Below are 24945 nucleotides of genomic sequence, written 5' to 3'. Positions count from 1 at the left end.
TTCCACTGCAGCTGTAATTTTGTCAAGGCCACGTGCTACATCGCCACTGTAGTGGCCCATCTCCACTTGTAGGCCAAGTGTGCGCTGGCTATGTCTGTTAGTAGCATGCGCCAGCTGATTGATAGCCCTGCTCAGATTGACAATTTTCAGTCCCCTGCTGTGCTCAATGCGCCTCTGATTGGCTCTTCCTGCAGACCACTCCTTAGCTTAGTCTGTCACAGTACTGGTGAGGGTATCCAGTTTGGATTCGATCTGGGCCTGATTCTGTGCCAGTTTGTTTGTGACCATGCATAGCCCCTGGAACATCCTGGCATTTCTCTGCCTTTGTATTTGCTTATGCAGGTGCTGTATTTGCAGCATTTCCCAGTCAATGGAAGCAGACATGGCCTGACTGATTGCCCCAGTAGAGGACAGACCATGGGACCGACGCAGGGACTGTTGTGGTCTCCGTGAGAGACGCACATGGGTGGACACATGGGTGGACAGAGGGCCTGGTGGTGTTGTGTACTGCTGCGCTGCAGAGCTGACAGTTGGTGTTGACACTGTATTGGTTTCAGCCACAGTGGATGGGACGTCAGAGGACCTGTCCCCACTTGTTTCCCCAACGCCCTGCCCTTCCTTCATTTGCTCTGGCTCGTGGCTACCCGGTGTGCCCTCATCTGTGTCGTCTGCTTCCAATGGTGTGTCTATGTGACAAAAGAGATGACAGTACATAATAAACAATGTGTTTCACTGTTTCAGTGGTTTTACAATGTTTTTCAGCTCAATTCATTCCCTCACTACACTGATTTTGTCACAGAGTATATCTCCCATGATGCAACACTAGTGTTGTTTGCACATGGATGTTTGCTTGTGTTTGATTAGTATGCATGCACAGTACAGATGTTAGTGGGTTTTCACACATCACATGCACAGTTTTCACTTACCAGGATTTCTGATTGGCTGGAATGTATCAAGGCTCCCAAAGCCTGCTATAGCTACCCTCTCCAGGATAGCTTCCACCATTGCTTCAGTTGGTGTTGGCTCTGCTGAAGAAGATGGTCCCCCTCCGGTCTTTTTCGCTGCTTCGAGCCGTGCTCACACCCTCTCCTTTGCCCTGGAGCGAAGGTCAGACCACCGTTTTTTAATGTCATCTATGGAGCGGTTTGCTACTCCTAGCTCATTAATCTTTTTCTGCATGCTGCACCAGATCTTCCTCTTCTCATTCTCACCCAGACGGTGTGAGGCTCTGCCAAATAGCTCATCATGGTGATTGCAGCATTCCTCCGTGATGATGTCCAGCCCTTTCTCAGAGAACTTCAGCTTTCTCAGCCTCTGCTTACTTCCCTTGTTGCTCTCCTTGCTGCTCATGTTGTCTCTCTCAGCAGTGTCTAACAGTGCTGCTGCACCTGCACACGTGCTTGATTTTTGTTCTGGAGTTGCTTTGGGCATCACTTCCTGTTTTGGGTGTCCTTCACCTCAAACAGGAAGTGTATCCTTTTTTCTCATTCAAATCGCTATTTGTGAGTGCTCCATTGGCCTTTTTCATGCACACTTGCAAATATCGCATGCAAAATCGCTGTTTCGAGGGGACTCGCAATTTGTGAAACAATAGCGATTTGCAAGTAGCGAGTGGATAAATAGTGTTGTGAGTGTATACCGACTCGCAATCATGTTGCCTGTTGTGTTAGTAGGTAGCGAATATCGACTCGCTATTTGCGACTCGCAATTTGGCACAAATAGTGAGTCGCTATTTTCACAGGTCGTACATCTGGCCCCAAGTGCGCACGCTATTGTGGGACGGAGGCCACCCCCGAGTAGCACTGCAAACATTGCAACGCAGCAAATATAAGGGGGGGATTGCGCTGCCAGATATTCGGGCATATGATAGGGCTGCTCACCTCACAGTAATCAACGAAGGCGGACACGCACCCAGGGAGCACACCACATATGCACTAGAGACTCCAATTTCGAAAACACTTTCATTTGCACTACATATGTGGGGGTCGTGGAGTACAGGGCCTACTACCGGCTACCCAGAGAGCAATGGAAGCCTGGAAAGAAGCAGAACGTCAAATGAAATGGGAAAAAATTTGACAAGGGCTACCCCCTTATGGGAGGGTAAGCGATTGCAGGAAATAGCAAAACTACGGGGGTTCAAAGGATGGGACACCATAGAGATAACCAATCTGGATGACATTTAAAGGCTAGGAAATCAGATAACATTTGCACAATTACAATATGAGTATAAACTGTCAGATAGGCAACATTACAAATACATTCAGCTCCGCCATGCCTGGAGAGCGCAGAAGCCTGACATTACAGACCTCCCTGAAAATGCTCCACTAGAAGGCCAGCTGCTCCAAGAGGAGATACCAGAAAAGGCAGTCTCCTGGACATATAAGGCTCTAATAAATAATATGCCCGACAATCTACTAACACTTAGAAGTAAATGGGAGGCTACAACGGGCACTTTAGAAGATATAGACTGGGAAACTGCCCTATTGCACCTTAGAGAAGTGGCGATAAAACTTAGGCTGAGACTGATCCAGTCCAAAATATTGCACAGAGTGTACTATGATAGGGCAAGACTCCATGCACTGGGCCAAGCTGAGACGCTGGAACCTCTACGCTGTAAAACAGAGAGTGGCTCCCATATACACACCTAATGGGAATGCCAAATAATACATAGATACTGGACACGGATAGTGCAAGAACTGAATAATATACTTGAAGCACAAATCCCGATGGACCCCAAATACGTCCTGCTTGGCATACACATTGCCCAGATATAATCTCTTGCTAAGTAATCTAGGATTAATAGTGGCAAAGCGAGACATAGCCAGGCATTGGGGAAGAGCGGATTCACCTACTATGAAAGAGTGGAGGAGCAGCATGGACATGTACATGGGTTGGAAAGAACAGTATACCAGGCAAGAGGGTGTCGTAAGGAATTCTGGAAGATCTGTCAATCTTGGCTGAGATATTATAACCTAGAGATAGAGGTTGGGGAAATAGACATTGCAAATCTCATTTCACTGGAATATGTGGGAGTCCAGCCCAGCGCCCCAGACCATGGGACTATATGAGGGAGGTGTACTATAATCACTGCAGGGGAGAATAGGATGAGAGACCTAGAAAACAGAATTGTAATGTTATACACTCTATGTTCCCACCAACTATATTTTCTACCCGCTGCATATTTTTGGGAGATATGTGAGATATACCTGCTGACTATTGTCTTGTTATTTTTTGCTTTTCTGTTGCTTCAAATAAGAAAAAGGTAAAAAAAAAGACTGATGTATATATGGCTTGGTCTAATCTGAGGTCTCATGTTGGGCAAAAAAGTGCTTGTTTGAAGGCACAGGAAGTGCCAGGTGTATCCTTTCAGCTACATATGCAGCACCCCAGACTGAAACCACTGCATAGGAGGGCCCTGAAAGCAGCCTGTTGCCTGCTTGCTCAGCTAAATTAACACAAACAGTAGTAAAGCATAGCCGGGTCTGGTGGTTCAGTGGACTAAAGCAGCCACTGCAGGGGCCTGTGTTTGGCCTCATGGTCACAGGTTCAAATCCTGGCAGGTCCACTCAGCCTTTCATCCATCTGAGGTTAATAAAATGAGTACCGTTGGGTAACAATAAACATCTGTTATTCAGCATCAAGACACCTATGGATAATCGTGCGCTTTACAAATACACCTGTTATGTTAAAGCAAAAAGTCTATTTTGTATGGAAAAATTAAAAATGCATAGTTGTTTTGAAAGTGTTGTCTTGTTTATAGCGCTTTGGATAGGTCCATGTTTGCTGTACCATATTTTGTTCTGTAAAATTTGTTTTTGAATTAATGTATCTATGTTGATTTTAACGTAAGTTGTAAAAGTAACCAGTTAATAATGTAATAATAATATTTGGCACACTGAAACTTCACAATGTCAAAGCTTGTGTAATGCAATGAAAACTTTAAGCAACCATTTTTTGTTATGGCATTATTTCAAAATCCTTTCTGTGGGGCTTTCAGATGACCCTTGTGATCTTTTTTCATTTTGTATCATAATAAAACAAATCTTACATAATAAACATCACACATCTCAACCATATCGAAATACTATGGTACACAAAATGTCATTTTAAAATGACGTACATGGAATGATCACTTATAATCTTCACCCATCATACATTCAAAAACTAGTTATTGATGCAACACCTATCAGTAACCATTCATTCATATATAAGTTTCTTTTGACATTATAAGTGTGTGAAATTGTGTAAGTTATTCTAAGTATCCCATGTGGAAAGGTGAAGTTTTGCCATGTCTAACATACCTGTGCTAATACTTTTTTTAATTTTTTTTATTGAAGTTTTAATAAGCATACAATATGATCGTCTCCCACTGGACCACACCACATATACAGTACATTATAAAATTCTAGACATCACATTACCCAGATTTACAACGTGAAATGGTCAGACACTCATAAGTACCATTTTAACAGTATAATAGCCGAATCAGCTGGTCTCCTGCATTAAAGTAGCACGATCACGCAGGTATATCGTAAATGGCTCCCAAATATCCAATGGTTTTGACTTGTCTGGTAGTTCTTCAGCGTATAATATAAAATTGTCTCTACAGTATGCGGCATCTTGCAACCAGTTCGCCAGTGTAGGGGCTAGTTTACTGTCCCAGCGCATTGATACCCTGCGTTTTGTCAGGAGTAACAATATGGCAGTTAGCTTCTTTTTTTTGGCGGTCATCGGTATGGTCAGTCCCAACAAACACAATTTCGGTGTACATTCCAGCTCGCAGGATGTCATCACCCCCAAATGATGAACCACAAGCTCCTAATACTCCCGTATTCTGTCACAATGCCATGCTAAATGTATGAAGTCCGCCTGATCCGCTCCGTACCTCTTACACCGCGCATCATTCCGTAAGTCATATTTATACAATTTGGCCGGTGTGTAATAGGCCTTGATGGATGTATTTATAATGTATAATGCAGAGATTGCCATTAGGCGTCAGGAGAGTGATTAGCGCGCAGCATGTTGCCCACTCTGCCTCTGTCCAATAGCCTGCTCCAGTTTTCCCGGGCCTTATGTGTTTGCGCTCCAATTTCGGCCTGTAGTGACTTATATAGTCTTGATATTATGTTGGTGCGCGTTGGTGTGGTTATTACCGCTTGTAGCGGCTTTAGGGTCGGGGGCTCTGCCGGAAAAGCGGGATATAACTCTTTCATAGCTGCTCTTAGTCTATGGTAAGTAAATCTGAATAGTAATGTTTGATTGCTAACGTAGGACAGGTCCTCTAATGAGATGAAGCGCCCATCTTTATATAAATCGCCCATCCGCGTAATTCCTATTTCTTCTAGGGTCCTCGTGCTATTCTTTTCCCGCGTCACGGACAGGGCGGGGTGATCTGCCAGCGGTAGCCCCGGGGCATATATCGGGGTTTTGCCTGCTACCTGGCTTATCTTGTGCCAAGCTTCCGATGTCGTCCGCACCGTGTTGATTTCCCGTGGCGAGAGGTGTTGCCGAGTGTGTGTGATTATGCTAGTCAACGGTATTGGATCTGCGTCGCCCTCCTCCACTGCTAAATGTGGCAAATATTTCAATGGGTGATACCAATAATGTGCGTACTGCGCCTGAGCGCATAGATAGTATAAATAAATATCTGGGACATCGAAGCCACCAGATTCATATGGTAAGGACATGGTATTAAGTCCGATGCGGGCTTGTTTACCGGCCCATATCAGCCTGCTGAGATTTGATCTTATCCGGCGCAATATGGGGGGAGGTGGTTCTATCGGTATATTAATGTAGAGATATATCAGTTTGGGTAGTAATATCATCTTTATCAATGCTATTCTATCCGCCAGGGAAAGCGAGAGTGAGACACATCTTGTTATTTGTGTTTCTATGCGGTCCATTACGACTCCGTAATTGTGTCGCAGCACTAAATCCGAGTCCCGATGGACCCAGATCCCCAAATATTTAATTGGGTCATCGTGCCAGACTAGGGGAAATTCCATCTGTGGTTCTTTGGTGTTATCTGTTAGTGGGATTACCGCTGACTTGTCCCAGTTAATTTGCAAGCCTGAGATCCGACCATATTTCGTGTATTCCCGCAATATTGGTGAAAGGGTCTTTTCCGGGTCACGCAAGTATAGTACCATATCATCTGCGTACAGTGACAAGATAATAGGTCTCTGACTAAACCGCAGGGCAGCGTGTGCGTAGTTCTGACGTATTTTACAAGCTAGAGGTTCTAACGCTATGGCGAACAATATGGGAGATAGCGGGCAGCCTTGTCTGGTGCCACGCTGTATGTCTATTATGTCTGATATATACCTGTTTACCTTGACCCGGGCGGTCGGTTTATTATAGAGCAGAGCAATCCAGTCTATGAGTCTGGCTGGCAATCCCATTGCTCTTAATATTACGAACAGATATGACCATTCGACTGAGTCGAAGGCCTTGGCTGCATCAAGAAGCACCGCCACCGCCTTCAACTCCGGATTTAGCTGGTGTAGTAGGGCAAATATGGTGCGGAGGTTATGAGCCTTGGAGCGCTCCGGTATAAAACCAGATTGGTCCGGCAGTATTATTCTCGTCATAAGCGGTTGCATTCTCGTGGCTATAATTGTGGCTAGTATTTTGGCGTCTGTGTTAATCAGTGATAGCGGCCGGTACGATTATGTCTTGTCCGGATTTTTGTCTGGTTTCAGTAGGGCTACGATGAGTGCCTCCCGTAGCGTAGGGGGGAGGACCTTGTTTTGGAAGGCTTCGTCATACATCTCTAGCAACGGCTGAATTAGCAGGTCAGGGAATGCTTTGTAGAATTCCACAGTGTACCCGTCAGGCCCAGGCGATTTACCGTTAGGTAATGATTTGATTGCTGATAAAACATCTTCTTCCGAGATGGATTGGGCAAGATATTCCCTGTGCCTATCAGATAGCCATACTAGGGCGATGTCTGCAATATATTCGGAGATATCAGCCGCGTGTACTGTAGTCTGTGATTTATAGAAAGCACGATATGTGTCTGCAAATGCACAAAGTATTCCCCGGGTGTCGTAGTGCAAGTGCCCCCTTTCATCCTCTATCTGGGTTACCGTCTGCTGCCTGCGTTCTGCACGTACCTTGTTGTCTAATGTTTTCCCAGGCCTACCTCCCTCCCCCAGCTTGCGTGCTACCTGGTGTTGTGAAATGTATTTTACTTCATCCTCCGCTAGTGCATGATATTTATTTACTTCCTCCCGGATGTCGCTAAGAGTGCTGGCTTTGTGGGATACGTCATATTCAGTTTCTAGGCCTTTTATACGATCCTCGCACCTCTGCAGCTGAGTCCTTATATCCTTCAGTATACCGGCATTCGTGCTTATGCAAATACCTCTCAGTGTGACCTTAAAGGCCTCCCAGAGCATGCCCGCACTGTCCACAGATTTCACATTTTCAGCGAAATAATCTTTAATCGCTTTCTGTATTGTGTCTTTGTAGAGAGGGTCTAGGAGCGCCATCGCATTAAATCGCCATACGAATGGAGGGGGTGTATATGTCGGAATTGTTAATGCTAATAAGACAGGTGTGTGGTCTGAGAGCGTTTTCGGGAGGTGTGTTACATCTACTGCCCATGTGGACGCACAGCTCGTGAGCAGCCAATAATCCAGTCTCGACCAACTATTGTTTGCTGTGGAGGAGTGTGTGCTATCTTTAGCTTGTGGATTCCTAGCCCGCCAGATATCTAGCATGCCAAACTCTTCCATGCCCTTTTGTATAGTAGAGGCAGCCCTTGTGTGTCGCTCCGTGGTGTTCTGGGATCTATCTAGCCTATCATCCAGCGCAATATTTATATCCCCTTCCCACAACAATTCCATGTCTGGCAGTGCACGTATCTGCGCCCAAAGTTGTGTATAAAAGATAGGATCGTCGATATTTGGCCCACATAAATTAATGATGCCAACTTTAGTCCCTCTCAGTACTCCTGTAACTATGACATATCTTCCCTGTGGGTCAATTATTGATTGGTGTAGTGTAAAAAATATCCCTTTGCGTATGATGGTAGTTACCCCCTAGCATAGGAAGAATGAGTCGCAGATACCCCCACCTCGGCCCATCTGCCACCAAGCTTAGCCGCTTTACTGTTATTTAGATGCGTTTCTTGGAGCAGCGCGATGTCAACATGGTGCCTAATCTTTTTCGGGTTGTTTAGGCCTCTGACATTCCAGGTTATCATCCGCAGAGTGTTGTGCTAACCCTCGTGTTTGTGTTGGGCATTTTCATTTGTTGTCAATGAATTACCAGCATGCGTATCGTCCTGTGGCAGGTTGTGCCTGCATATATTCTCTTGGGGTGCAGTGCGCTTGTGTGTGCATATCTGTGGTGTACAAGTACGATCAATAGTAAAACAAATTCCCTCCCACCACCCCCCACCCACTTCGCCATCCCAATTATGGCAAAGCCATATTCCCATAACTCTTCCCAACTATCCCACCCTACGACTTGTCCCCAATATTAACACTTACCAACAACCAAAATCGTGTTATACACTGAGGGGACGGCCAACACCCGCTAGCTACCCCCATCCGAAGGGAGGACGGGGGGGATCGCGCTACAACCCTCCTGTTCAAATAAACATCATGGCATACCTTAATCAAACAGTAGGTTTGCAGTTTAAGTACACATTTTCCAATAGACGGAGTCTCAGTCATGTATAATCGAGATCTACATGAATTTCCCAGCTCATCCCTGGTTTATCTATTGACCTAAGTAGAACCTCTTCGCAGCTATCAAGAGGATTGGGATATCCGCCAGGCTTTTCCTGTGTATCTCCGATTTGGGAGCTCCTTATTCATGTGGCTACAGCTGCTATTCTACGTCCGACGTTCGTTCTTGTTCCGCGCGGGCACCTTTCAAGGATTTACGACACTGAGTCTGAGGGTGGTTGAGTTTCAGATATTTTAATGCTTCCTTGGGGTCATTGCAGCTTACGTTTTTGCCATCTTCCGTGATCTTTAGTCGCGCCGGGTACAACATGGCATAGGGAACATTTATGTCTCTCAAATGTTTCTTTACCTCCAGGAATTTCTTCCGAGCTTCCTGTACCTGCGAGGTAAAGTCCGGGTAGATGGAGATAGTCATTCCCTCATATTGTAGTGTGCCTATCTCTCTTGCTTTACGGAGAGCTGCGTCTCTATCCCTATAATTAAGCAGTTTTGCTACTATAGGGCGTGGGCGTGCTCCAGGTATCGGTGGTGCCGCGAGGTATCTATGAGCCCTTTCTATAATGAAAACCTCAGAGAAAATCTCTCTGCCCAACAAGGTGGTTAGAAGCGTTTCCACGTATTTTTCCAAGTTTCCCGGTCGCGTCGATTCCGCCACACCTATTATGCGTAGGTTACTTTGTCGCGAGCGGGCCTCCAAGTCCTCGGTCTTCACTAGAAGTGCCTGTATTATCTTCTCCGCTTTAGTTTGTTTCTGCTCAACTTGGCTATGCGAGTCCTCCATGTCCGATATGCGTCGCTCCGCCTCATCCAAGCGCTCTGTGTGCTTATCAAGTCTTTCCGACATCCGATCAACCCAATATGTTAGGGAGTCTATTTTGCCGTCAATGTTCGACAGGGTTGCTTGTATTATGGTGAACATTGCTTGAAAATCCACTGCGGATTCGGAACTCGCCGCGGGAGCACCAGCAGGGGTCGTGTCATGTGAATCACTACCCACATCCCCGGTCTTTCGGCACTGGTCAAATTGCAGCTTGGGCTGGTTTCTGTCCTGCTTCCCCATCTCAATTCCCCAGCCCGTGCAGTGTAGTCAAGGAATGTGTGCTGTGCAGTATGTCAGGCCTGGGGTATCTATAGTCTTCCAAGGTCGGGTCGCCACGTGATGAGCGGGGGCCTCCCACGCCTGTAGAGACCAATGGTGGAATATCCGTAGGCCAACAGTCCGCTCTGTCTCAGGCTGAGAGCTATGTTGTAAGACGGGTGCAATGTTGCGGGCCGGGCAGGCAGGCTGCAAAAAAACACCACACTCGCAGTTTTCGTGAGTCGTGTGCCTCCGCTTTCGCTCAGATGGGTGATAGCTAGTGGAGGTCCTGACCGCCCACTCTGCCGCAAGGAGACACACAACATATATGTTCCACGCTCAGATATTTGCATGGTGCACCAGTCCCGCGCCGCTATCTCAAAAAAAGTCTACCTGCTTTGTCTCCATGCACCTCCTCCGCTTTTAGTAAAGGTAGTCAGCCCAGGCCTTTTGGAGGATTGGTTGCAGCCGTTCGCGCCCCCTGCACACGGCGTCTCTGCAGCGGCGCCACTGGTTATCGGTGTTCGTATGTTGTGTTAGACTGTCCCCATCTCCACACCACGTCCTCTCTTAGCAGGAATTAAGGTGCTGGGTCGTCGCTGTGTGCCGGTGCCCCTGGTCCCCCACTTGCTTTATTTGCGCCCACGCCGCCACTCGACAGGACAGTCGGGGCACCTCCAGGTATGGGGGGTCACAGGGTGCCTCTCGTGCCACTGTCTGTGGTCATTAATAGTCCCCCACTCTCTCCACGCCCCCCCCGACCAGGCCGCCAAGCGCCAGATGACGTGCCTTAAGCCTGTGCCTCCACGCAGGATCTCCTACCGTGCCTCATGTACCGGGTCGCCTTCGGGATCCGATCTGCATTGCGGCCAAGCCAGGACACTGCACCGCACCACAGTGCGGTATTTGTTTCCCTGCCAGCGTCGCAGGTTGCATGCAGTAGGATGATGAGGCCTTCTGCCGGCTGCCCCACGTTTACTGTCGTCCTCCGAGGCTGCCACTCTGCAAAGGCCCAGTCCAGGCCGCGACTCCCCAGGCTCGCGTAGCATACATGCGCAGCCAGAGGCAACCGCCGGATCAGCGCCAGGGACCCGGCGGACCCTCTGCTCTCACCGCTTCGGCCCAATTTATGCCTACAAGGTGAGATTTTCGCCCATATTACGTTGCAAGCAGACCTAAGTTCTTGTTTCTCTCGTTTTCAACAGATCTTTACATCTCGGTATGCAGGATAGTTACAGGATCGTCAGCGCGATCGGGAGAGCCCGCTCAGTGCGCGGCCATTTCCCAAGCGCGGCAAGCTCTGCACCCTACCTGTGCTAATACTTGAGAGTTAATTGCCGTGTCGTTTGGGTGTATGAACTTTAATCATAGAAAACCGAGGGTGGACATGACTTTCATTTTGCCTCATGCACATTTCCCTGTTAGGCAGCAGGATTCCTTCTGAGATAGAAGGTGTGCAATGGCCACATAGCTCAATTTTAAATAAGGCGTCTTGCATTGTGTCGCTGGTTCTAATTTTTAACCCAGATTGGATGTTGGTTTATATGCTTAGACTTTAAACAACCACTGTTAAAAGTGAAAATTGTAAATAACAAAGTTACTTGGCAAACAGGAATAGAGTGATTGACAGTGTCACTATGTCACTATCTCACATTTTCTGTTGATTTTTCTTGAAAAGTGTTCAAATGTATTTGAATTATTGCCAAATGCATTTATCTTTTCTTAATTTTGCTGCCATCTCTTTTCAGTGGACAGTACTGGCAGAGCCAGAGAGGAGCCGGACCCAGGCAAAGAACAGCAGACCTCAGTTGGTAAGCGGGAATGTCAATTTAGTTCCACCATTCAATCATTTTGTCAATTTCCTGTGCAGGTGAGTCCTATAATTCTTACTTATTCAATGATCTTTAAAGTGCTTGGTGCATCAAGATATAATACCCAGGGGTTGTCCTGGCGTTGATTGCTAACTCTTCTGAGGTCAAGATTTCTGGGGAAATTGTCAGTGAGAATTTCCATAGGTTAAAAAGCCAAGTTTTCAGTTCTTTCCTGAAGACGAGGAGGTCAGTGGAGTTCCTCAGATTCCAAGGGAGGTCGTTCCAGGCTTTGGTCGCACCCGTGATGAAACTTCTCCCCCTCCACGTATCTTTCGTAGTGGGTGGTATGCTCACTATATTGGCTCCTAGTGAGTGCAGAGTTCTTTTGGGAGTGTACCATTGAAGCAGTCGTTTCAAATATTCAGCGCATTGAAAACTGTGCACGCACCCGTTTCCTGATAGGCAGCCAGTGTAGTCTTTTGATTTCCTTGGCGACCAATACAAATTTGGGGGTACCTGTCACATGTCTTACTTCCGCGTTTTGCAGGATCTGCAGTTTGTTTAGGTGCCACTCTTGAATATTCAAGTAGAGCCCATTGCAATAATTCAGCCGTGATAAAATGAGGGATGAGACAACATTTTGTATACTGTCTTCCGACAGGATTGGTTTAACCTTTTAATCAGTTTAAGAGAGTGAAAAGTGGCTGAGGCCGTGGCACTTATCTGATCCTCAAAGTTCAGTCTCTCATCCACTATAACACACAGGTTGTTTGCCTTTCACGTGGGTTTAGGGAGGGTACCCAGTTCTACCGGCCACCAGGCCGGGGTCCAGAAATTGGCCTTATTTTCTCAGTTTTGCCTGAGTTTAGTTTCAGGCAATTCTGTGTCAATCCAGGTTTTAACTGCTTCCATGCAGTCATGAAACTTCTTGTTCATCCCTGATTCTTGTCCTGGCAGCAGTGACACAACAATTTGTGTGTCGCCTGCCTATGAGGTAAGACTGAAGCCAAAGGATCTTATCAGGGGGGCCAAGGGCGCCACGTATACATTAAAAAGGGTAGGTCTGAGGGATGACCCCTGCGGTACGCACATGGCAGAGAAAAAGGTTTGGAGTAAAATTTCCCTAGGGACACTATTTGTGTTCTGTCAGTTAGAAAGGATTTTAGTAACTTCCATGCCTTGCCCTAGACTCCACACTCCGACAAACGATCCTTCAGGAGATCATGGTGCACCGTGTCGATGGCCGCGGACAGATCCAGCATGTTTATTGCAGCCTCACATAACTGATCCAGGGCTTCCCTAATTTCTTCCATTGATCTTATGAGGGTGGACTCCGTACTTTGCCCTTCTCTAAACCCATATTAAGTGGGATCCAAAAGCTGATTCTCATAAAGAAAGGCACTCAGCTGGGAATTCTTTACTTTTTCAACCACCTTCGCCGGCAGTGGAAGGCGAGAGATTGGCCTAATTTTATTTGGGTCCCTAGGATCCAGGTTGTGTTTTTTCAATAATGGAAGTATTAAGGCTATCTTCCAAATATTGGGGAAGTTTCTAGATTCGAACATGGCATTGAATACGGATGTGAGTGCGGTGGCAATGGGTTCCAGGGCTAGTTTGACCACTGGTACTGGACAGGGGTCGTAGGGAGACCCTGATCTGATTGAGCCAAGAAGCGTTTTTGTATCATTTGTAGAAAGTGGGGCAAATTTATCGAAAGCGGGAGGGGTGCCGATAACTTGCTTGACTTCCATCATTGGGTTTCCTGTCTCTCCCTGCAGGAGTTGGTTGAGGACTGAGAAGATGGTTTCCACCTTGTTCTGGAAAAACCTAGCAATTTCCTCGCTTAGTTCTTGGCTCGACAATCTTAGGTGGACTTGGGGAGGCCAGCTTCGATACAGTTTTAAAGAGTGCTTTTGAGGAATTGTTGATTTTGTTTATAAAGAAAATCTTTTTTGCTTTAAATACAGACTGTTAATAGACAGTAAGGCTTTGTTTATAGATTTATTTCTCAGCTTCTGTGTATTTTTCCCTCCAATTTCATTCTATCTGTTTGCAAATTAGTTTTTGCTTCTTAAGTTCCTCCATGTACCAGGGTGCAGTTGGTAGAGATCGTTTGGGGTGCAGGAGTTTGCCTGGGCTAACTTTTTGCAGTCTGCTCCTACCCACTGAGTGTACCATCTGGTGGCATCCTCCAATCCTGCAGGCAGTGGACATAAGGTGGTACTAAGCAAATCTTTTAGTTCGTTCCCCTTCACTCTATTTCAGGCCCTTGTCTCTATCTGAATTTTAGAGCCCCCAGGTTTGTGATGATCAGCAGGAGTGGTCACTTCAAATTAAATTCCTGCATGGTCTGTCCAAACAAGGGGCATAGTTCCTGTGTGGGTTAGATGTGGATGGTTGGAAAAAATCCCATCCAGAGTGTGTCCTGCCATGTGAGTGGGCTCTTTCACTTGTAGTACCAAATCAGCACTACCCATCACATCTAACAGGGCTCTAGTGTCTGGGTCCATGAGGGCTTCCAAATGGAAGTTAAAGTCCCCCAGAATGGTGAATGAATCAGAACGGAGCCCTTCTTCCAGCAGAGTCCCGATCAAGGTTAAAAAGGAGGTTCTAGACCCTGGTGGTCTATACAGTAGGTGTCACATATAAACATCTCATATAATAATCACATGTGAAAATCACAAATAGAAGGATCATAAACAAGTCTAGCCTGAACCTCGCACTATGCCTTCTAATTTAATTATTTAAGTGCATACTGACCATAAAGTGCATAGTGCAAGAACCTCAAAGCCTAAGATATGCAGATCTCCTTACACACTGATTTAAAGTAATTACAATCTAAGCTATAATACTTCACTCCTAAAATCGTAGGTCTCAAAAGGCACACAATGCATAACATGCCCAATGTGTGTTCATAATCACTCTTGTAATTGTAGACCCTGTGAAGATGCTATTAAGCACAATACTTGGGTATTATGACAGATGTGCTGTTTCATGATTATGGGAATCTAGTATATGCACCCATATCATACTTCACAGTGCAAAATGCATATTTAAAGTGCATAAGTGCTACAAAAATTGCACAATATTTAATTATAATCACTCTTGCAATTGCAAATATGTTAAAGATACCATTGGGCACATCATCTGAGTCTCGTGAAAGATATTCAATTTCATAAATGTATGAAATCTGATGTATGTAACCGACGTATAAAGTGATTGATGCTCATAAGGTGCATGTTACTCAAGTCCAAAGGACCTAATAATGTCAATTCTCCTCGATGCAAAAGAAAGACACATTGTTCATGGCAAAAAAGCATCCAATATGCAATCCAAAGTAAGATTATTTTATATATCATGCAGTTAATAGGTAACCCAGAACCCACAGGAAATTTGCATTAAATGTATACAGGATAAAAGAAGAGGAAAGTGACAATTGTCATAGTCCACATATTTCCAAATTACTCAATATCATTCCCTGTAAAGTGCATAGTCTCTACAAAGTTTGAAAAAGTTAAATCAATATTCCATACAATGACCAATTTACAAATGTACATAGTTCAGCATCTGCATTATGGCCTGAGGTATCTCTATTCCTTTTGACAGTATCAAGCGTGATTCTTGCTTCCTTAATCCTTCTCTCTATCACCTCCTCTTGGTTGGGCCTGAATGTGCTTTACTCCACAATAGTTAAAAGTTGTCAATGATCGATTATGAAATTGATCAAAATGGCAGGCCATGGGTTAACTCCTTTTACCATTCCCTATGGCTTGGATGTGTAGTAAGATTCTCAGTTTTAACTTATTTTTGTGCCACCCACATATCACATATCACATCCACAACTGAGAATGTAAATCACATAGTCAGTATTGCAAATAATAGGATCATTGATTTTCACCTCATGGCCCTCAAAGGTTCGGTAACTCCTGCAATTTGAACCATGCTTTGCAGGAGCTACATTTCACAAAGCCTTCCATATTCGCGGAAAGCCAATTTTTTGCTCTTGTTTGGGGCAAAAATGGCTAAAGATCAAAATGTCTCCCAAAGATCCCATTTTTTTGGAAGTTATTTAAAGGCCCCATCTCCACAATGGTCTCTAGGTGCTTGTCCTTCTTTAAGACATGCCAGTTTTTTTGCAGGACTCTCCTGATGTTTGGCATCCTAATATGGCTATATCGCCACCATATTAGAGCCCCTGCTCCACCCGGCAGGCAATCGTTACCATGCCTGGCATGTCACTGCACCACATGGCAGGCACCACACGGTGCTTGCCACTTGGTGCAGCGACATGTAGGGGGTAACATAAGTACCCCCCAAGTGCACCCCCCCACCCCCTCCGGGGATTTTCATCAAGGCAGCTGTAGTGTACAGTATTACTCGGTTGTGTACTGACCTCTAATAGATAAGTTTGCTGGTCCTTCAGGATGATGTTTCCCCCTTTATCAGAGGGCTTTATCATCAATGATGAATTGCTTTTCAAATCATTGCTGTCCTTCCAATTCTTTAAGGAAAAATTGCTCTTTTTCGAATTGTTCTGCCACTTTTTTCGGAGGTCAGTTAAACCCTCTATCATTAGCTCCTGAAACAAGTCACTGCGATTTCCGGTTGGTAATTGAGAAAAAAAATCTGCTCCGCTGTTTTAAGCCACTTTCTACTTGATGGTCTGTTTTAAATCCCATATCTTTCAAAATGTCACTGCAAGATGCCTCTCTCAACTCGCTATTGACATTGGATAACACATCCGCATTACTTTTTGAAACTTCCGTTGATTCACATGTGTCCAAATCATGTATGTTAAGGAGATCATGGGCTTTCGAAATTTTGAACGAGGAAGGCCTCATTTGTGTTTGAACAACATTGCCACTCTTCTTGGGTTTCATCTGATGATACTTGTAAAGTTTCAATTCTACATATATATATAAATTCACTGAAAAAAACACAAGTTACAGGGACGTTAATATTAATGAAAACTGGTTTACGCAAACACCGAAACAACGGAGACGCGATTCTGGAAACCAGAGGTTTGAAGGAAACGTTTCACCGCTCAGTAGGTAAGCGTTAATACTGGTAAAAGAATTGCAATTTTGCCTGCCAGTTGGCCCTGAGGTGTACGAACCATTGCTTGGGAGACAAGCCAATTAGTCCGTTTTACTGAAAACTGGAGGCTTACTGTTTGGGACAATTTATGGTTACGACCAAAGACGGGGGGTGGCAAGATATGAATGAAAACTTCATTATATAATACGGAGCAATCAAATACCACAAAATGGAAAAAAGAGAAGCAAAACATAGTGAATTAATGGCATCTTTCTTTGAACAGAGTATAAGTAGGGAAAAAGGGAATGAGCAGAAATCCCTCCCGAATAACTCGGATGTCAAAAGCAAATTGAAACCTTGGGAGAAACTGTCCAAAAAGAAATAAACAAATGATGGGAAGTGATAACCCTGAAAAAATATTTAGCAGTGTAGAGAGTACCCAGAGGTCTGAGGATAAGCTTAATGCCAAGTCATCAAGATACAAGCAATGAATTATTGCAAGAGTGGGATGAATACATTTTGAATTCATCAATGTGCTTGATGAGGATACTAGTAAAACATATGGAAATCGCATTGGATAAAATAAAGGAACAACTGAAAATATTGGAAATTGAATGAACAATGGAATTGAGCTCAGAGATGGTCAAATTTAAGGAACAACTAGAAAGACAGATTGATAAACATGAGGAAACTGTCCAATTGCATAAACAAACAAAATTCCAATGAGATAAAGAAGATCACGCTGAAGGAAGAATTTTCACATATGCAAGGAAGTTTGACATCCTAAAACAACAGGATAGTGCCACAAATGTATCTACCAGTCTGTCGTCCTTTACATCTACTAATGCGCGCAAAGGGGAAACAGACCAAACCGGAGAAAGAACTAAAAGGGCTTTTTTAGGAGATATGAGACTGGTACTCCAACAACGCCAGTGGGAACAAAGCATGAGCAGCTAGCCGCTAGGGTATCGAGGAAGGGGAAGAGGACGTCCTCAGGGACAATGAGGAAACAAACGAGAAGAGGAAAAAGGAGCCAAAAAACGAGCCAAGGGGACAGAAAAGGTGGGCGCAATGACGAGAAGTATGGGACAGAAGAGGATGTAAAAAACAAAATAAAAGATCTGGACATTGTTAATTTATCAAAGAGGTGCATGCCAGAAGTAAAAGTATCACTTTTAAAACGTGGTCTTAATTTCTGTCCAATTAGTCAAATGGTTATAGCACAGAAAAGAATTGACTTATATCAATATGTGAGAAAGATCAAATTGGCAAAGTCTTTGTGGAAAATAAACAAATGCGAGAATGTAAAAAACCAATTGAAAAACCATCTTCTAACCTCGCAGTCAAAGACTCGGACACTTTGCTTACACTCTTAAACCTGGATAAAACAGGGTATAAAAACAACATTGATTTAAACTCTGCATGTCCTCAAATGGGGGTTGGTGTAAGTGGCTAAAAAACAAAATCGCGCTTTTATACGCAATTAACAGCAGGTAACAAAATAAACACCTTTCACGAGGCTGTGATACATGATCTATATAATATAAAAAGAACAAGATATATTGATATTTTAAACACACAAGAAAGAAAAACATTATCAGATCTGACACAGGACGACCAACTTCTAATTAAAATTGTGGACAAGAGAGAAAACATTATCATTTGGTATAAGAGCGACTACATAAAGGGAGCTCATCACCAGTTAGGCAACCCTGCCTATTATGTAAAAGTTAAGGACAATCCAAAATATAGTTTTAAAATCCAATTAGACAAAAAAGTGAAGCAGTGGGCAGCTGCGAACCTCCTTGATGATGATGAATGTAAGTACTTAACAACTTAATATCCAATCACGGCAACCCTTTACTTCTTGCTAAAGGTCCACAAACATCCCACAAAACAACGTGGTTGGCCGATCATTGCTGCCAAATGGTCACTGTTTGAACCAGTGGCAAACTATGTGGATTATTATTAATGCCCTTTGTCTTTAACCTAAACTCCTATCTTAAAGACACCAGTGACCTCTTAAGGCACCTACAAGGAACTCCATGGCAAGACACATATAAATTGATCACGAGGGACGTGGTCTCCTTATATACTAATACAGAGAACAAAATTGGTAGATAAGTGTGCAAATACTTCTTGAAAGAACGAAATGTACATTATGCTCAACACAACATAATGCTGCTGGAGATGATAAGATTGTGCTTAACTCACAATGTTTTTCTTTTTGGTGAAGAAATCTATCTGCAAACAAATGGTACCACAGTGGATTTCTCCTTTAGTCCAAGCTACACCTGCTAGCAATGGGCTGGTGGGAGCAGGAATTAGCTTGGCAACCAGACAACAACATATTTGTAAATAACATAATCATGTGGTTAAGGTTTATTGATCACCTTCATATCATTTGGGATGGGTCAGAGGAATAGTTTGGTGAATATTTAAAAATCCTAAACTTCACAAAAGGAAACTTCAAATTTACTCACAACATAAGCCAATGGAGAGTGACATTTTTGGATACCAAAATATATATATAGATGATAACAAAATGCATACGACGTAGCATCAGAAAGAAACTGCAACAAATGCAGTACTAATGCTGGAAACTTCCACCAAAACACCCTGATCCAACATATCTGATATGGTGAATTTTTTTTAAATTTGTTGAATCTGCTCTGAAGAAAAGGAATGGGACAAACACAGTAGATTGACGTAACAGAGATTCAGACGGAGAGGATACTCTGCCTGATTAATTAAAAGAGGTCGAGAGTGGACCCAGTTGAAAACAAGAGAAGAAATCATCAAAGTAAAAACACCAACAACGAATCCGGATACATCTGTTTGATTGCCCCATTTTCAATCTAAATCAATCAAGGGAATTCTTAAAAAGAATTGAAAAATACTTCAACTGGATCCAACTGTAGCAGCGATAATGGGGAAACATCCTAATGTGACAAACACAGGAGCAAAATATTTGAAGGACAAATTGATTCAGAGACACTTTTGGAAAGTAAACAATAAACAAACTCAATGGCTAAATACAAAAGGATTCGTGAAATGTTCTAAAGTGTGCCAAAACGCAAAAAATACAAAAGAAATTGAATTGGACAACAAAATTTGGAAAGTCAAAAAATTAATCATGTGCAAAAGTCAATATGTAGTGTACGTAATTGAATGTCCCTATACTCTGAAGTATGTTGGAAGTACCATTTGTGAGCTAAAAAATCTAATCCTACATGTAAGAGCTACCATAAATAAATACCGCAGTAATGCGGTAGCAAAACATATGGAGTCTCACCATGGAGGAGATTGGAGACTTTTGAAATTCTTTGCACTTGAAAGTGTGGACCGCCAGGAGCTGGGTGGAAATAGAGAAAGGAGACAAAGAGAGTCACGTCAGATATTGGCCATACGTACCTATACACCTTATGGACTAACTCAAGATGAAGAATTATATGTACATTTAGACTAAAGAAAGTAATCATAATGCGTTGCTTCTCATAGGAAATTTACAATTTTTAAATTATCACTTTTCTGTAATTCACTTCTTTGCGCAGAAACAGAGTGATTGAATATATTGGGGTTTGGCTTCATTTGTAAGTCATAAATTGATTGGACTAACAATATTAAATATGAAAATGATGTTGTTTGAAGGAGGAAGTGCAAACTTGAGACATTAGTAATTGACACGAACATCCACTGGAGGGTAGGATTGCTCTGCATGTCTAAAATCCACTGGAGGGTTGGACACTGCTCTTTTGAGCATTATTTCACACAATCATCGTATGATATTATTTGTAAGAATTGTCTCTGCATTTGCAGCAAATACTCCATAAATTCAAGTATAATTAAAAAATACCATTCAAGTATGTTCTGATCTAATACTAAAATCCCCCCAGATGATAATTAGTTTGGAAAGATTTAATGTTTTTTTTGCACAATGTCACTTTATTCACAAATGAATTCTTATAGTCTATATTTTTTCCTTTAAACTATATCTCCCAGAAAGCATAGTGATGTATATAAAGGAAATGATGATGGAAGTTGTATTGTATAGCAATGTATTTATTAGGTCCAAACATTTCACTGAGTGTTAACCATGAACATGGTCTCAGGAAGACCGAAACGCGTTGGTTTGAGGTATTTGCCTGTAATGATTGGAAATTGCTAAGATTAAAGGAATTAGAATCTCCCAGTGAGTGCGATCCATTCTTCCGGTTTTGGATGGTCTGTTCGATTTGATACGGCGTGGTTCAGCCGTTAGATGACGAACAGCCGAGAGCGCCGAAAAAACTAGCAAAGACAAGCTGGAGTGTAAAGGATATATATATCTGGGTCCAAGAAGATCACATTACTTAATGTGCCTTCACTGTGGGCAGTACTCATCGTAAGCAGCGAGGTTCGAAACAAGGCAAGCGGTGCAGCGAGAGACATGACGCTGTTCCTTTAATGCAGAGGTGAGGTCAAGCACCAATGAAAACATTAGCGCCTGCATTTAAACTTCTTGCAGGCGTAAGGACTTTCACTATGAAACCGGCACTGAAGAAAGCTAATCGCTGAAACGCGTCTGCCGAGGGGTTTCATGGCTCACCGGTTCTATGCCTAATAGATTGAAATAAAATCAGCTTTGCAACGCTCTTGGCATGTGTCGGACTCATTCTTCAACGGAGTGAGTAATGGATTGAATATTAAGCCAGGTTTGAAGGCACTGGCTACTGGCACGCCCTCTTGGTTTGGTGCAACCCGAACAGCCAGCAAAACAAATGGATATTGTGTGAACCACAACGCGTGGCCCCCCCGGGTGGAAATAGCATTATGCAGCAACATTATCGCCTGAGGGAAAGAGGAGTATTATTAAAATACTGATGAGAGACTTTGCGTGATTCAACACTTACAGCAACAACTGAACACCAGCTGCTTTGATGCCGTGATGTCCGCAGCCAACAATGTTTGGGGCACCACTGGGTCCAAGAAGATCACATTACTTAATGTGCCTTCACTGTGGGCAGTACTCATCGTAAGCAGCGAGGTTCGAAACAAGGCAAGCGGTGCAGCGAGAGACATGACGCTGTTCCTTTAATGCAGAGGTGAGGTCAAGCACCAATGAAAACATTAGCGCCTGCATTTAAACTTCTTGCAGGCGTAAGGACTTTCACTATGAAACCGGCACTGAAGAAAGCTAATCACTGACACGCGTCTGCCGAGGGGTTTCATGGCTCACCGGTTCTATGCCTAATAGATTTAATTAAAATCAGCTTTGCAACGCTCTTGGCATGTGTCGGACATATATATATATATATATATATATTCACTGAAAAAAATGTCATTTGAGATGTCATCAGTGAGGTCATCAGTGATGTCATCAGTGATGTTATCAGTGATGTCACTGACAATGTCATGAATGATGTAATATGTGACGTCATCAGCAGTGGATTGCGAGCACGTGAGTTATAGTTAGCAGAACTAACTATAGCGGAGGAATTTCAATGGTTTGGATGAGTGAAATGTCCAGCTAACTATAACAGCCCTGAAATCTATGGTTTTTTCAGTGAATTTCTAAGGTTTTTTAAATGCTAATTCCTAACTATAACATGTCTGAAACCTATGGTTTTTTCAGTGAAATTCAAAGGTTTTTTAAATGATAATTTTTAAATGTAATAATAGTTATACGTATTTGTTTATACTGATTTTCTACAGTTTTTTAAATGTTTATTTTTACATATTTTATTTTTTAAATTACATTATATATTTTTTAATATAAATGGAAATAAAAATGTTTTTTAAAATCTTGTTTTTTGTCACGGTCACTGGATGAGTACTTGGGTACTGACTGAATGAATGAATGATTAGAGTACTGCAAGGAGAGTGCCTGGGTGAATTTATAAGTGGTTGGGTTTTGGCGCAGTGAATAGATTAGTACATGGTGCTGAATGTGTCACTGGAGGAGTGCAAGGGAAGTGATAGGGTGTTTACTGGAGTGTATGGATAATGACTGGGGAATTGAAGGTGTGAAAAACAAGTGTGTAGGTGGTTAGAGGGCTGCATGCATAGTGGATAGGGGTCTTAAGCAGTCCATGTGCTATGGCCTGTCTCGCTGCATGAGTACTTGGATAATGACTGAATGATTGGAGTACTGGGAGGAGAGTGCCTGGGTGAATTTATAAGTGTTTGTGTCTTGGTGCAGTGAATGGATTAGTACATGGTATTGAATGGGTCAATAGAGGAGTGCAAGGGGAGTGACAGGGTGTTTGCTGGAAGTGTATGAATACTGACTGGAGAATTGAAGGTGTGAAAGACAAGTGAGTAGGTGGTTAGAGGACTGCATGCATAGTGGATAGGCGTTTGAAGCAGTCCATGTGCTAAGGCCTGGCTCACTGCATGAGTACTTGGGTACTGACTGAATGGTTAGAGTACTGCAAGGAGAATGCCTGGGAGAATGTATAAGTGTTTGTGTCTTGGTGCAGTGAATGGATTAGTACATGGTATTGAATGGGTCAATAGAGGAGTGCAAGGGGAGTGACAGGGTGTTTTCTGGAGTGTATAGATATTGACTGGAGAATTGAAGGTGTGAAAGACAAGTGTGTAGGTGGTTAGAGGACTGCATGAATAGTGGATAGGGGTTTGAAGCAGTCCATGTGCTAAGGCCTGGCTCACTGCATGAGTACTTGGGTACTGACTGAATGATCAGAGTGCTGCAAGGAGAGTGCCTGGGTGAATTTATAAATGTTTGGGTTTTGGCAAAGTGAATGAATTAGTACATGGTACTGAATGGGTCACTAGAGGAGTGTAAGGGGAGTGACAGGATGTTTGCTGCAGTGTATGGATACTGACTAGGGAATTGAAGGTGTGAAAGACAAGTGTGTTGGTGGTTAGATGACTGCATGCAAAGTGGATAGCAGTTTGAAGCAGTCCATGTGCTCAGGCCTGGCTCAGTGCCTGAGTACTTGAGTACTGCCTGAATGATTAGAGAACAGCAAGGAGAGTGCCTGGATGAATTTATAAGTGTTTGGGTTTTGGCGCAGTGAATGGATTAGTACATGGTACTGAATGGGTCACTAGAGGAGTGCAAGGGGAGTGACAGTGTGTTTGCTGGAGTGTATGGATATTGACTAGGGAATTGAAGGTGTGAAAGACAACTGTGTAGGTGGGTAGACGAGTGCGTGCATAGTGGATAGGGGTTTGATGCAGTTCATGTGCTAAGGCCTGGCTCGCTGCATGAGAACTTGTATACTGACTGAATGAGTACTGCACGGAGAGTGCCTGTGTGAATTTAATTATAAGAGTTTGGGTTTTGGCGCAGTGAATGGATTTGTACATGGTGCTGAATGTGTCACTAGAGGAGTGCAAGAAGAGTGACAGGGTGTTTGCTGGAAGTGTATGGATACTGACTGGGGAATTGAAGGTGGAAAAGACAAGTGTGTAGGTGGTTAGAGGATTGCATGCATAGTGGATAGGCATTTGAAGCAGTCCATGTGCTATGACCTGGCTCAATGCATAAGTACTTGGGGACTGACTGAATGATTAGAGTTCTGCAAGGAGAGTGACTGTGTGAATTTATAAGTGGTTGGGTTTTGGCGCAGTGAATGGATTAGTACATGGTACTGAATGGGTTACTATAGGAGAGCAAGGGGAGTGACAGGGTGTTTGTTGGAGTGTATGGATACTGACTAGGGAATTGAAGGTGTGAAAGACAAGTGTGTAGGTTGTTAGACGACTGCATGCATAGTGGATAGGGGTGTGAAGCAGTCCATGTGCTAAGGAATGGCTCACTGCATGAGTACTTGGATACTGACTGAATGATTGAGTACTGCACGGAGAGTGCCTGTGTGAATTTATAAGTGTTTGGGTTTTGGCACAGTGAATGGATTTGTACATGGTGCTGAATGGGTCACTAGAGGAGTGCAAGAAGAGTGACAGGGTGTTTGCTGGAAGTGTATGGATACTGACTGGGGAATTGAAGGTGGAAAAGGCAAGTGTGTAGGTGGTTAGAGGATTGCATGCAGAGTGGATAGGCATTTGAAGCAGTCCATGTGCTATGGCCTGGCTCAATGCATAAGTACTTGGGTACTGACTGAATGATTAGAGTTCTGCAAGGAGAGTGACTGTGTGAATTTATAAGTGGTTGGGTTTTGGCGCAGTGAATGGATTAGTACATGGTGCTGAATGGGTCACTAGAGGAGTGCAAGTGGAGTGACAGGGTGTTTGCTGGAAGAGTATGGATACTGACTGGAGAATTGTAGGTGTGAAAGACAAGTGTGTAGGTGGTTAGAGGACTGCATGCATAGTGGATAGGGGTTTGATGCAGTCCATGTGCTAAGGCCTG

The sequence above is a fragment of the Triturus cristatus genome, chromosome 1_2, assembly GCF_964204655.1.
Source record: "Triturus cristatus chromosome 1_2, aTriCri1.1, whole genome shotgun sequence".
NCBI lineage: Eukaryota > Metazoa > Chordata > Amphibia > Caudata > Salamandridae > Triturus > Triturus cristatus.
This window is presented reverse-complemented; position numbering follows the sequence as displayed.